Raw genomic sequence first — 14,082 nt, forward strand, 5'->3', positions numbered from 1 at the left:
ACGCCACGACTATTCATGTATGCTGTCATGCTTGTGTCAGGAAAACTTAAAATTGTTGGTTAATTTTAATTTTCCTTTCCTGATGCATAAGCATGACAGCATACCCGTATGGGCAGAGCCTGTACCCATACCTGTATGCTGTTATGCTTGTGTCAGGAAATATAAATAACCAGCTATATGGTTAGGGAGCAGATTATCTAATCCACTTTCAGAACAACAGAAGAAATATATATGTATAAGAACTTATATCATATACAGTAGGTATAGAAAAGAACCATCCCCTTTAAAATAATCACATGCTGATGCTTTGCAGCCTGAAATGAAGACATGCCCCGTTTTTGCTTTATCCAGCTGTACCTTAAAACATCCAAGTGAAAGATATAACATGTGCAAAAACAATAAGGATATGGACAGCCGCACTCCAGTAACTTGAAAAAAAGACGTGCCCTTTATTGGGTACAGGAAAAAATGCACTACAGGTATCAGCACACAGTGGGATAAACAGCTGACGCGTTTCGCATTGAGTGTCAATGCTTAATCATAGCTATAGATGAAATAAAAAATAACAGATATACATATACACACAGAAATCTATGCTTAATTGGACCCACCCAGTATGTGATTGACTGCAGCAATTAGCCAGTATCCAACACACATGCGGGGGGGTGGGGAAAAAAGGCATAGGTGAAAAAAAGCACACATGAAACAAACTGGCTTGCAAAGTGAAACAAATCTGTAAATACAAGTGTGGACAATAATAAATGTGACCAAAAAGGCAACACATAATTATGTAAAAATATAAATAGTAATCAAAAACATATTAAAAGCTGAGGTATGACAGGGATGTGGTGTAAAATATAAATGTGAATAAAGAAAGTGAGTTGATGATTAATGAAAATGTATTATAAGCATGTGCTAAATAAAGACCGACAAGCCCATATAATCGAAGCATGTGATGTCACTTATATTTAAAGCAAGGACAGAATGATGTGAGCAAGGAACCAATTGCAATATATATTATAATAGAAAAAATTGTGATTATTATGTTATGTTAATAAGTATGTATAAAATGTGAAAAGTATACATGGGTATATATACACAAATATATGTGTAAAAGATATATATGTATAAAGGTGTCATAAAACTAATAATGAACCGGTAAAAGATTATATGAATGCAAAGGTGCCCAGTAGTGTGTGGTGTTGGAAAAAAGTAATAAGTAAAAGAATAGACAGAATTTCGAAAGGTACATCACTAAAGGGATGTATCACCTCCCTCAGTGTATGTGTATATGTATAGAGGTCCATTACCGTGTGCTGTGAAAAAGCCCAACAAGGGCAATAAAAAATATATATGTAAATATATATATATATATATATGCACAGAACGTATGAAGGCCGTACACATAAGGAGAGGGGGGGAAAGGGGTACCAAATGAAATGTGTCTTTGGAAGTAGTGAAATTTTTCCAGATAAATAAAACCATGTTTTCTTCATTTTTGAAATTATAGGTAAAATATTAAATGAAAGTAAGATTCTAAAACCAAAATCATGTAAGTGGTAGGTATATTGATGTATTGTATAGATGATGTGACAATCACAACAAGTGTATGAAACCATACCAAATAGACAATTATGGTGGATAACCTGTAAATCATGAACCGATGCCAGAACCCAATAGGTACATGAAATGAGATCTGCAGTTAATCAGGCTAGTAATGGATATATATATATATGCACATGAGGGAAAACCAATGAAAAATAAAAAAACTCCAACTGCACATGTATATAATATGCATGCATGTGAATGCATGTGTATATGTACTCAGCTAGGGCATATACTAGTCCTTACTGCCAATGATGTAGTATATCTGATATTGAGGCGCTTGACCCCACTAGTACTAGAACAAGTGTGAAAGGACCCTGTGTGAAAGGGCCATGTAAAAAGAGGTTACATATGGGAATCGCGTCTAAGCAAAATCACAAAGCATGAAGGGTTGGAGCGGGGTACAAGAGCTATATATAGTTTGTATGGTGGGCTGAATAGCCACACACATGAGTACCCACATGCAGATTAGTAAATACTGCATGCGGACAGCCATTTTAGTACTAGTCATAAACCGTTATCAAAACCCAATAGGTACATGAAATGAGATCTGCAGTTAGTCAGGCTGGTAATGGATGTATATATACACATAAGGGAAAACCAAATAAAAAAATAAAAATGAAAAGCTCCAACTGCACATGTATATGATGTGCATGCATGTGAATGCATGTGTATATGTGCTCAGCTAGGGCATATACTAGTCCTTACTGCCAATGATGTCATATATCTGATGTTGAGGCGCTTGAACCCATTGGTATTGAAACAGGTGTGAAAGGACCCTGTGTGAAAGGGCCATGTAAAAAGTGGTTGCATATGGGAATCACGTCTAAGCAAAATCACAAAGCATGAAGGGTTGGAACGGGGTACACGAGCTGTATATGATATGTAAGATGGGCTAAATAGTCACACATATGAGTATGTGTTTTATCTTCAATTTGTCTTCCTTTATGTGCATATTTATATCTATTACCAGCCTGATTAATTGCAGATTGTATTTCATGTACCTATTGGGCTCTGGTATCGCCTTATGACTAGTACCAAAATCTGTCCGCATGCGATATTCACTAATCTGCATGTGGGTACTCATATGTGTGACTATTTAGCCCACCTTACATATCATATACAGCTCGTGTACCCCGTTCCAACCCTTCATGCTTTGTGATTTTGCTTAGACGTGATTCCCATATGCAACCACTTTTTACATGGCCCTTTCACACAGGGTCCTTTCACACCTGTTTCAATACCAATGGGTTCAAGCGCCTCAACATCAGATATATGACATCATTGGCAGTAAGGACTAGTATATGCCCTAGCTGAGCACATATACACATGCATTCACATGCATGCACATCATATACATGTGCAGTTGGAGCTTTTCATTTTTATTTTTTAATTTGGTTTTCCCTTATGTGTATATATACATCCATTACCAGCCTGACTAACTGCAGATCTCATTTCATGTACCTATTGGGTTTTGATAACGGTTTATGACTAGTACTAAAATGACTGTCCGCATGCAGTATTTACTAATCTGCATGTGGGTACTCATGTGTGTGGCTATTCAGCCCACCATACAAACTATATATAGCTCTTGTACCCCGCTCCAACCCTTCATGCTTTGTGATTTTGCTTAGACGCGATTCCCATATGTAACCTCTTTTTACATGGCCCTTTCACACAGGGTCCTTTCACACTTGTTCTAGTACTAGTGGGGTCAAGCGCCTCAATATCAGATATACTACATCATTGGCAGTAAGGACTAGTATATGCCCTAGCTGAGTACATATACACATGCATTCACATGCATGCATATTATATACATGTGCAGTTGGAGTTTTTTATTTTTCATTGGTTTTCCCTCATGTGCATATATATATATCCATTACTAGCCTGATTAACTGCAGATCTCATTTCATGTACCTATTGGGTTCTGGCATCGGTTCATGATTTACAGGTTATCCACCATAATTGTCTATTTGGTATGGTTTCATACACTTGTTGTGATTGTCACATCATCTATACAATACATCAATATACCTACCACTTACATGATTTTGGTTTTAGAGGGTTCTACTCACTCATTTTTACTTTCATTTAATATTTTACCTATAATTTCAAAAATGAAGAAAACATGGTTTTATTTATCTGGAAAATTTCACTACTTCCAAAGACACATTTCATTTGGTACCCCTTTCCCCCCCTCTCCTTATGTGTACGGCCTTCATACGTTCTGTGCATATATATATATATATATATATATATTTATTTACATATATATTTTTTATTGCCCTTGTTGGGCTTTTTCACAGCACACGGTAATGGACCTCTATACATATACACATACACTGAGGGAGGTGATACATCCCTTTAGTGATGTACCTTTCGAAATTCTGTCTATTCTTTTACTTATTACTTTTTTCCAACACCACACACTACTGGGCACCTTTGCATTTATATAATCTTTTACCGGTTCATTATTAGTTTTATGACACCTTTATACATATATATATATTTTACACATATATTTGTGTATATATACCCATGTATACTTTTCACATTTTATACATACTTCTTAACATAACATAATAATCACATTTTTTTCTATTATAATATATATTGCAATTGGTTCCTTGCTCACATCATTCTGTCCTTGCTTTAAATATAAGTGACATCACATGCTTCGATTATATGGGCTTGTCGGTCTTTATTTAGCACATGCTTATAATACATTTTCATTAATCATCAACTCACTTTCTTTATTCACATTTATATTTTACACCACATCCCTGTCATACCTCAGCTTTTAATATGTTTTTGATTACTATTTATATTTTTACATAATTATGTGTTGCCTTTTTGGTCACATTTATTATTGTCCACACTTGTATTTACAGATTTGTTTCACTTTGCAAGCCAGTTTGTTTCATGTGTGCTTTTTTTCACCTATGCCTTTTTTCCCCACCCCCCCGCATGTGTGTTGGATACTGGCTAATTGCTGCAGTCAATCACATACTGGGTGGGTCCAATTAAGCATAGATTTCTGTGTGTATATGTATATCTGTTATTTTTTATTTCATCTATAGCTATGATTAAGCATTGACACTCAATGCGAAACGCGTCAGCTGTTTATCCCACTGTGTGCTGATACCTGTAGTGCATTTTTTCCTGTACCCAATAAAGGGCACGTCTTTTTTTCAAGTTACTGGAGTGCGGCTGTCCATATCCTTATTGTTTTTGCACATCCTGTGCATTGCCAGCACCCATCTGCTTCTGAGTGGACATCAATTACCCTAGTGAGCTCACCTGGAGCGGCAGCTCTCTTACCTGTTTGTCGTTTTTTGAAAGATATAACACCAACATGTCAGAAAAAATAAATTCAAAAACAGAATCACTGAGTTGGAAAAAGGATCACCCCATCCTAAAAATGACTTGTAAACTCAATCTGACTTTCAAATGTGATCAGCTTTGATCATTTTGATTAGCGCAGCATGAAAAGAGCTTTCCTGGAGCATTTCAGTCCCTGATAGATCAACTGAAGCAGACAATCAACTATGGGTGGCAAGGCACTCTCAAAAGATCTCCGGGCCAAAGCTGTGGACAGGCACACGTCAGGAGATATACAGTACAGACCAAAAGTTTGGACGCACCTTCTCATTCAAAGAGTTTTCTTTATTTTCATGACTATGAAAATTGTAGATTCACACTGAAGGCATCAAAACTATGAATTAACACATGTGGAATTATACATAACAAAAAAGTGTGAAACAACTGAAAATATATTTCATATTCTAGGTTCTTCAAAGTAGCCACCTTTTGCTTTGATTACTGCTTGGCACACTCTTGGCATTCTCTTGATGAGCGTCAAAAGGTAGTCACCTGGCGCAGCACCCCATCACTCTCCTTCTTGGTCAAATAGCCCTTACACAGCCTGGAGGTGTGTTTGGGGTCATTGTCCTGTTATAAAATAAATGATGGTCCAACTAAACGCAAACCGGATGGAATAGCATGCCGCTGCAAGATGCTGTGGTAGCCATTCTGGTTCAGTATGCCTTCATTTTTAAATAAATCCCCAACAGTGTCACCAGCAAAGCACCCCCACACCATCACACCTCCTCCATGGTTCACAGTGGGAACCAGGCATGTAGAGTCCCTACGTTCACCTTTTCTGAGTTGCACAAAGACACGGGGTTGGAACCAAAGATCTCAAGTTTGGACTCATCAGACCAAAGCACAGATTTCCACTGGTCTAATGTCCATTCCTTGTGTTCTTTAGCCCAAACAAGTCTCTTCTGCTTGTTGCCTTTCTTTAGCAGTGGTTTCCTAGCAGATATTCTACCATGAAGGCCTGATTCACACAGTCTCCTCTTACCAGTTCTAGAGATGTGTCTGCTGCAAAAGGTGGCTACTTTGAAGAACCTAGAATATGAAATATATTTTCAGTTGTTTCACACTTTTTTGTTATGTATAATTCCACATGTGTTAATTCATAGTTTTGGTGCCTTCAGTGTGAATCTACAATTTTCATAGTCATGAAAATAAAGAAAACTCTTTGAATGAAAAGGTGTGTCCAAACTTTTGGTCTGTACTGTATAAAGATTTTTTTTTAAATGTCAAAGGCTTCATCAATGCCTAGAAGCACAGTGAAGTCTATTAATAAAAAGTGGAAGGTATTTGGTACAACACAGACCCTCTCTAGATCAGTCTTGTCAAAATTCCTATCGCACAAGTTCCTGGAAAGTATGGCTCTTAAAATGGTGGATGCTGTAGGGATTACCAGTTGGGTCCTGGAAACATCAAGCAAGTGAACATATTTGCCAGCACACCATGGATCAACACTTCTGTCCAAAGGTTTTTTTATTGAAAGAGAACACATCACAGAAATAGGTGCAATGTTTAGGAGCCGTGCAGGGTCCCTTCGTCAGGCATGTGATCGATCCTCTCTGGATCACTCTAAACTGGGTGAAAGAGCCAAGAGGAAACAGCAACAGCTGTAGAGGCCTACAGCAACTCTGAAGCAGTTGCAGGAATTTATGACAAAAAGTGGTCATTGTGTGCATGTGACAACAATATCACAAATTCTCAACAAATGTGGCTTGCATGGGTAGGATTGCAAGAAAAAAGCCACTCCTCCAAAAAAGGTCACCTGCAGTCTTGACTGAGCTTTGCCAAAACACACCTTCTGAGGCCACATGGAAAAGGGTGTTATGGTCAGATGGTACTAAAATTGAAATATTTGGTCTCAACAATGTCTGGCGGAAATCAGTTTACCATCCAAATAACACCATTCATACAGTAAAGCATGGAGGTGGTAATATTTGGTTTGGGGGGTGTTTCTATGCAGCAGGGACTGGAGCACTTGTCAGGATAGAAGGAAAATGTCAGAAAGTTGTCAGTGGGAAGAAGGTTTACCTTCCAACATGACAATTATCCAAAGTATGCTGCTAAAATCCTCAAAACAAGATACGACGGCATCTCGGCTAGATCCGACAGGCGTACGTCTTCGGATCTTGGATGCAATTTTTCGGCGGCCGCTAGGTGGCGTTTCCATCGAAATCCGCGTCGAGTATGCAAATTAGCTATTTACAGCGATGAACGAACGAACGTCCGTCCGGCGCATTTTTTTACGTCGTTTCCGCTCGGCTTTTTCCGGCGTATAGTTAAAGCTGCTATTATGAGGCGTACTCAATGTTAAGTATGGCCGTTCTTCCCGCGTACAATTTAGAATTTTTTGCGTCCTTTGCGTAAGTCGTTCGCGAATAGGAATTTGCGTAGAATGACGTCACCGTTGTAAGCATTGGCTGGTTCCGGTTTAATTTCGAGCATGCGCACTGGGATACCCCAGGGATGGCGCATGCACAGTTAAAAAAAAAAACGCCGTTTACGTCGGGTCACAACGTATTTACATAAAACACGCCCCCATTACATCCATTTGAATTCCGCGCCCTTACGCCGCTGTAACTTACAGCGCGGATTCTTTGTGAATTGAAAAAAAAAAGATAAGTTACGGCGGCATAGCGTATTTTAGATACGCTGCGCCCGGCACAAAGATACGAGGATCTGCCCCTATATGTGCAAATATTGTAAAGTTTATATGTGCAAAGTCTACTTGAGCAGTTCTGCAAAGAAGAGTAGGCAAATATTGCAAAGTCTATTGGTGATTCAACAAAATACTGACACAAGGGGGTGATCCTTTTTCCAACTCAGTCTGTTTTTGAATTTGTTTTATTTCTTTGTTACATGTTGGTGGTATATATTTCACTTGGATGTTATAAGTTGCACTGACTAAATACAGCTGGATAAAAGAAAAACTGTGTCTTCATTTCAGGCTGCAAAGCAACAAAATGTGATTATTTTAAGGGGGTGGTTATTTTCTATACTCACTATATATACAGTGCCTTGAAAAAGTATTCATACTCCTTAAAATTTTCCACATTTTGTCATGTTACAACCAAAAAAGTAAATGTGTTTTATTGGAATTTTATGTGATAGAACAACACAAAGTGGCACATAAATGTAAAGTGGAAGGAAAATGATAAATTAATTTCAAAATGTTTTACAAAAAAATATCTGAAAAGTGTGGCGTGCATTTGCATTCAGCCCCTTTACTCTGATACCCCCAACTAAAATCTAGTGGAAGCAATTGCCTTCAGAAATCACCTAATTAGTAAATAGAGTCCACCTGTGTGTAATTTATTCTCAGTATAAATATAGCTGTTCTGTGAAGCCCTCAGAGGTTAGTTAGAGAACCTTAGTGAACAAACAAGCATCATGAAGGCCTAGAAACACACCAGACAGGTCAGGGATAACATTGTAGAGAAGTTTGAAGCAGGGTTGGGTTATAAAAAAAATTCCCAAGCTTTGAACATCTCACGGAGCACTGTTTAATCCATTATCCAAAAGTGGAAAGAGTATGGCACAACTGCAAACCTACCAAGACATGGCCGTCCACCCAAACTGACAGGCCGAGCAAGGAGAGCATTAATCAGAGAAGCAGCCAAGAAGCCCATGGTAACTCTGGAAGAGCTGCAGATATCCACAGCTAAGGTGGGAGAATATGTAAACAGGACAACTATTAGTTATGCACTCCACAAATCTGGTCTTTATGGAAGAGTGGAAAGAAGGAAGCCATTGTTGAAAGAAAGACATAAGAAGTCCCATTTGCAGTTTGTGAGAAGCCATGTGGGGGCACATAAAACATGTGGAAGAAGATGCTCTGGTCAGATGAGACCAAAATTTTACTTTTTGGCCCTAAAAGCAAAGCTCTATGTGTGATGAAAAATCGAAAACGGCAAACTGCACATCGTGAAACATGGTGGTGGCAGTGTCATGTTGTAGGAATGCCTTTCTTCAGCAGGGACAGGGAATCTGGTCAGAGTTGATTGGAAGATGGATGGAGCCAAATACAGGGCAATCTTAGAAGAAAATTTGTTAGATTCTGCAAAAGACTTGAGACTGGGGCAGAGGTTCACCTTCATTTTCATGTGTTAGAATGGCCCAATCAAAGTCCAGACCTAAATCCAATTGAGAATCTGTGACAAGACTTGAAATTTGCTGTTCACAGACCCTCTCCATCCAATCTGACAGAGATTGAGATATTTTGCAAAGAAGAATGGGTAAAAATGTCCCTCTCTAGATGTGCAAAGCTGGTAGAGACACCCCCAAAAAGACTTGCAGCTGTAATTGTAGTGAAAGGTGGTTCTACAAAGTATTGACTCAGGAGGGCTGAATACTAATGCATAACACACTTTTCATATATATATATTTAGTTATAAAAAAAAATTGAAAACCATTTATCATTTTCCTTCCACTTCACAATTATGTGCCACCTTATGTTTGTCTATCACATAAAATCCCAATAAAATACATTTAGGTTTTTGGTTGTAACATGACAAAATGTGGAAAATGTCAAGGGGTATGAATACTTTTTCAAGGCACTGTAATAACAGATATACCCAAAATTAGGATATACAGGGTACTTTAACTGGATTGGGGGTGGATTATAAATCTTTTTATGTGAAAGTAGTACTAAAGGCTGAGACTTTTTTTGCATGGATTTTTAAATATAATGCACAATACTTTTACATTGCATTTTATTGTGATGTCTTAAAGGGATAATAAAGTAATTTTTATAAAATAACCAATATGTTATACTTTCAATCATTTTGATCAGAGCAGCCACAATCCTCTTCTTTTTTTTTTCCGGCCCCTCCGCTGGCACTCCTGGCTCCTCCCACCTGCTAAGTGCTCCCATAGCAAGCGGCTCCCAAGACCCGATCTGTGTGTCTATTGATGCAAACAATGGGCTCTTCCCCGTCTCCTGCTCTTTCCTCAGGCTGTGACTGGCAGCTTGCAGGCACTTACTGACATATATGCACAGTGAACTGAGCTGTATGTGTGCTGCACTGAGTACACCAACATGTAAACAAATAATGCATTTTGTATACATGCCAAATAATCAGAGGACCAACTAATCGAAAATGAAAATAGTTGACAAATTATCATAATCAATTATGACGATTAGTTGTTAAAACCCTACTGGGAACGATCTATATAATGCTGCTGTTGTTAATTGAGTGGAAGGCTAGCCATTTAGGTGTTGTTGCTTTATTGTATGCTTAATAGAATTTATCTACATATTTTTTCTACGTTATTTTCAAATCTGAACCAGTGGGGGCTGCCATTCTGTGTCCTGGAAATTGCCTATGTATGTATTTTGTATAGTTGTATGAGTAGGGGCAGGTCATGTAGAAATGATGCCAGAGGAGCTGATCATCCTCCAGGTGCTGCTGTGCTTGTGTCTGGGGGGAATTAAGAGTTCCACCCTAAAAATGAACTTTCTATTAACAGCTTGCCTTTAATGTAAAAAAAATTATAAAAAAAATTGTACTCACTGTTGTAATATATGTGGAATGTTATATATATATATATATATATATATATATATATATATATATATATATATATATATATATATATATATATAAATATAATGTCGTATTATTGTGTTATAAGTCCAAAATTGACCAGGCCAGATTTCAAACCTGTAATTACATGTTACACATCAAAAGACGTACATGATCTATTTTAGACATTAAACCTGTAATTACATGTTAAAGACGCTTGTCGATTGTCAATAGGCAAAGAGACAGGATGAATCTGTTTTTACACATCAAGCCATTTATCAGGCCACATGTAATCTAATTACTTATTAGAGGGAGCTTATTGGTATGCAAGGATGTATACTAGTTAGCTCCCTAATACTAATTGGTGACTCCGGTTGGGAGTGACAATTACCTGTCGCTCTGAAAGACAGGATGTAGATCAAAGACGGCCAATCAAATTGCTCAGCTATTCAGTGGATAGAGAATATAATCTTGGAAATGAGCCTGGTCACTCAGAGAATATTTTCCCTATGTATTCTCTGTATGAATATATGTAGGTCTGGAAGTGATCAGAATATATATTCTCTATGTATTCTCTGAGAAATATGGCACAGGTCTAAGATGAGACTTTGAATTACTCTGTTGGATTTTGTATCATCTGTGGAATTTAGACTTTATTCGTTATTGAAAGTTAATTAAAATGCGTTCTCTGGAGAGCCTGTGTGTTGCTGCGGAACAACCTAATTTATAGTCTTCATACTATACATCTATATCACTACATTTATTCTGTATTGGAAATTAAACAAATGCACTCACTTCACTACATTGGATCTTATGGTTCTGTGTTGGATACTTTTATATCACTACACTCACTTCTAGCTGGCTGTTACTAGGCAGATTTCATAATCTGCCTAGTTTCTGGTCCTAGGTGGTTCAACTTTTTGTCCTAAGACCCCATTGCCTCCTGGGAAATGATGACACTCATTTCCCAGGTCTCTGGGCATTATTGTGCCTAAAAATCGCCCAGCATGCACCTCTCCCTGAAAACCAGGAAGAAAATAGAACTGGGCTTCACATGCCCACACATATGATGGATACGGCCACAACATGAGCTGGAGGATATAAGGCAAGTGTTTGCAATGATTTCTGGAACGATTGGGGAGCTATTAATATGTTTTAGGGACTATTTAATGTGATTAATATTAGTTTGCAAAAAAAATAAAAAATTATGCCCGGAACCCCGCTTTAAAGTGACTGTAAACCACAGACATGAAGAATGAACAAAGCACATCCCTCTATAGTATGTATTAACCTGAATCCAAAGTTCTTTGCTATCTGCATAAGTCACTGATAGAACTCTAATGCCCTGTACACACGATCGGAAATTCCGATGGACTTTTTCCATCGGATATTCCGATCGTGTGTAGCCCCATCTGAGTTTTTTCATTGGAAATTCCAATGAATTCCATCAGAGTTTAGATATAGAACATGTTCTATTTTTTTCTGATGGAATTCCGATGTGATTTGGCCGGGCAAAAGCCTGATCGTGTGTATGCGGCATAAGTTGACGAAACACAGGCGCTGCACATCTAATTTTACAGATACAACCGCCCCTTTTGAGGGCAATCATAATGCTGATGCGACCCATGATTAAATTGAGTTTGACACCCCTGTCCTAAAAGATGCCTTTTCTCCCAGCACACAACAGATGACTCATAGACTCAGCTCTGTAAATTTTTCTATGAGCCTGAGTAGGTTGGGGGGTCCCTTTCTTTCATTCAGCTATCAGGTTACAATGGGCTCTGTGCTCTAGCTCTGCAGTGTGTGTGACATCAGATCCCCACCCCCTGCTTTCTGCTGCTGAGAAAAAATCCTTTTAATGTGTGTTTTAGAAGGCTCTACAGAAGAAATGAGTGCAGATAAACAGGTGTGTGTGTGTGTGTGTGTGTATTACCGGAGGCTAGTCACTTCACTTAGCATATGTAAGGGCTTCCAATCATTTCTTTTAAAGGTGTTTGTTTGTTTAAGTTTTTGCTTAACCACTTCCGGACCGCTGCACGACTATATACGTCAGCACTTTGAAGCGGGATATCTCTGTTATGGCAGCAGCTAGCTGCTGCCATAACCCAGATATCCTCGTCTTCAGGTGGCGGTCTGGTTTACGATAATGGTGGACTCTGCGGTGTATTTGCCACGAGATCACAGTTTTCTCCCTTGCCCTCTGTTGCTTACCGGAGCCGTCGGTAGCGGAGGAGATCGGGTCCTCTTGCCGGCTAGGTATGTAGACGAGTGAGGGGAAGATGGCCCCCACCTGTCTCCATACCATAGCAGGGCGGAAGCGACGTCCAAACGTCACTTCCGCCCATAGCTCTTAAAGCGCCATTTTTTTTATATTGCATCATAGTGTGAATATGAGATCTGAGGTCTTTTTGACCCCAGATCTCATATTTAAGAGGACCTGTCATGCTTTTTCTATTACAAGGGATGCTTACATTCCTTGTAATAGGAATAAACGTGACCCATATTTTTTTTTTTTTTTTTTTAACAGTGTCAAAATAAATAAAATAAAGTAAAATAGATAAGAAAAAATAAATAAAAATTTAAAGCGCCCCGTCCCGATGAGCTCGCGCTCGGGAAGTCCCACTAAAAATAAGGTACACACTCCCCAATAAAAAAAAATGACATGCCATGTGGCATGTCAGGGGGCGAGGAGTGCTAATTGCTTTAAATCCCCTTTCTTCCCCATTCTAAATCTTGGTTTGAACTTCAGCAAGTCATCTTTACTATGTGATTGAGTTGATGCCATGTGATTGGCTGATTAGCAATTTTTGTTACCAAGCAATTGAACTGGGGTACTTAATAAAGTGTCCAGTGAGTGTGGGGCTTGGTCTTCTTGGAGTAGTGCTTCTGGATGTGCCAATGTCAAAGTGGTTATATTTGCAATTTCAACTAATGCAATTAAACCAGGGTAGTGGGAGTGGGGGTGGTTAGGGCATAGTGGGGGGGGGGGGGCACTATTTAAAAAAAAGTCTTGGCTACATTCGTCAATAAAATATTGAAGTAGCCTTCAAGGGACGTATAGATACTACACACAGACCATATGAGTCCATTCTCCTATATATTGTTTGTCACATTCCCATCAAGTTAGACAATATATAATGTGATATGTATGGAAGGTTTGTCTCGGTTCCTTGAAAATCTATTTGCCAACAAATGAGATGAAAATACTTCAAAAGCCCTGTACACACGGCCCGGATTCTCGTCAGGAAAAACGTTTTTCCTGACGAGACTCCTGGCAAGATTCTCTTGCTGGCCGAGTGTACACACGTACGATTAAAAAAAACGCTGTTCTTTTGAATGGCACGAACGCGGTGACGTCATCGACTACGACGAGCATGCGCTCGTCACATTTTATGGCGTTGCCGCCATCTTGCTTCACCCTACCTATGCTTTGGAAGCTACCGTGCATGCGTCAAAGTCATTTCGAGCATGCACAGGTTTCCATGGAGAGGTAAGTATACACACGCTCGGGTTTCAAATAGAGAGCAGGTTCTCTATTTTTCTCGTCGAGATTCTGGGCAGTTTTCTTGACGAG

The 14,082-nt window shown here is 38.7% G+C and overlaps 1 protein-coding gene across 1 annotated transcript in view; it reads right to left on the minus strand.

The window, feature by feature from the left end:
- The window catches only part of LOC120919380 (G protein-activated inward rectifier potassium channel 1-like), a 156,549-nt gene that overhangs the window by 40,513 nt on the left and 101,954 nt on the right, over nucleotides 1-14,082 (minus strand). The gene's annotated exons all lie outside the window — the stretch shown is intronic.

The sequence above is a fragment of the Rana temporaria genome, chromosome 12 (assembly GCF_905171775.1).
Source record: "Rana temporaria chromosome 12, aRanTem1.1, whole genome shotgun sequence".
Lineage (NCBI taxonomy): Eukaryota > Metazoa > Chordata > Amphibia > Anura > Ranidae > Rana > Rana temporaria.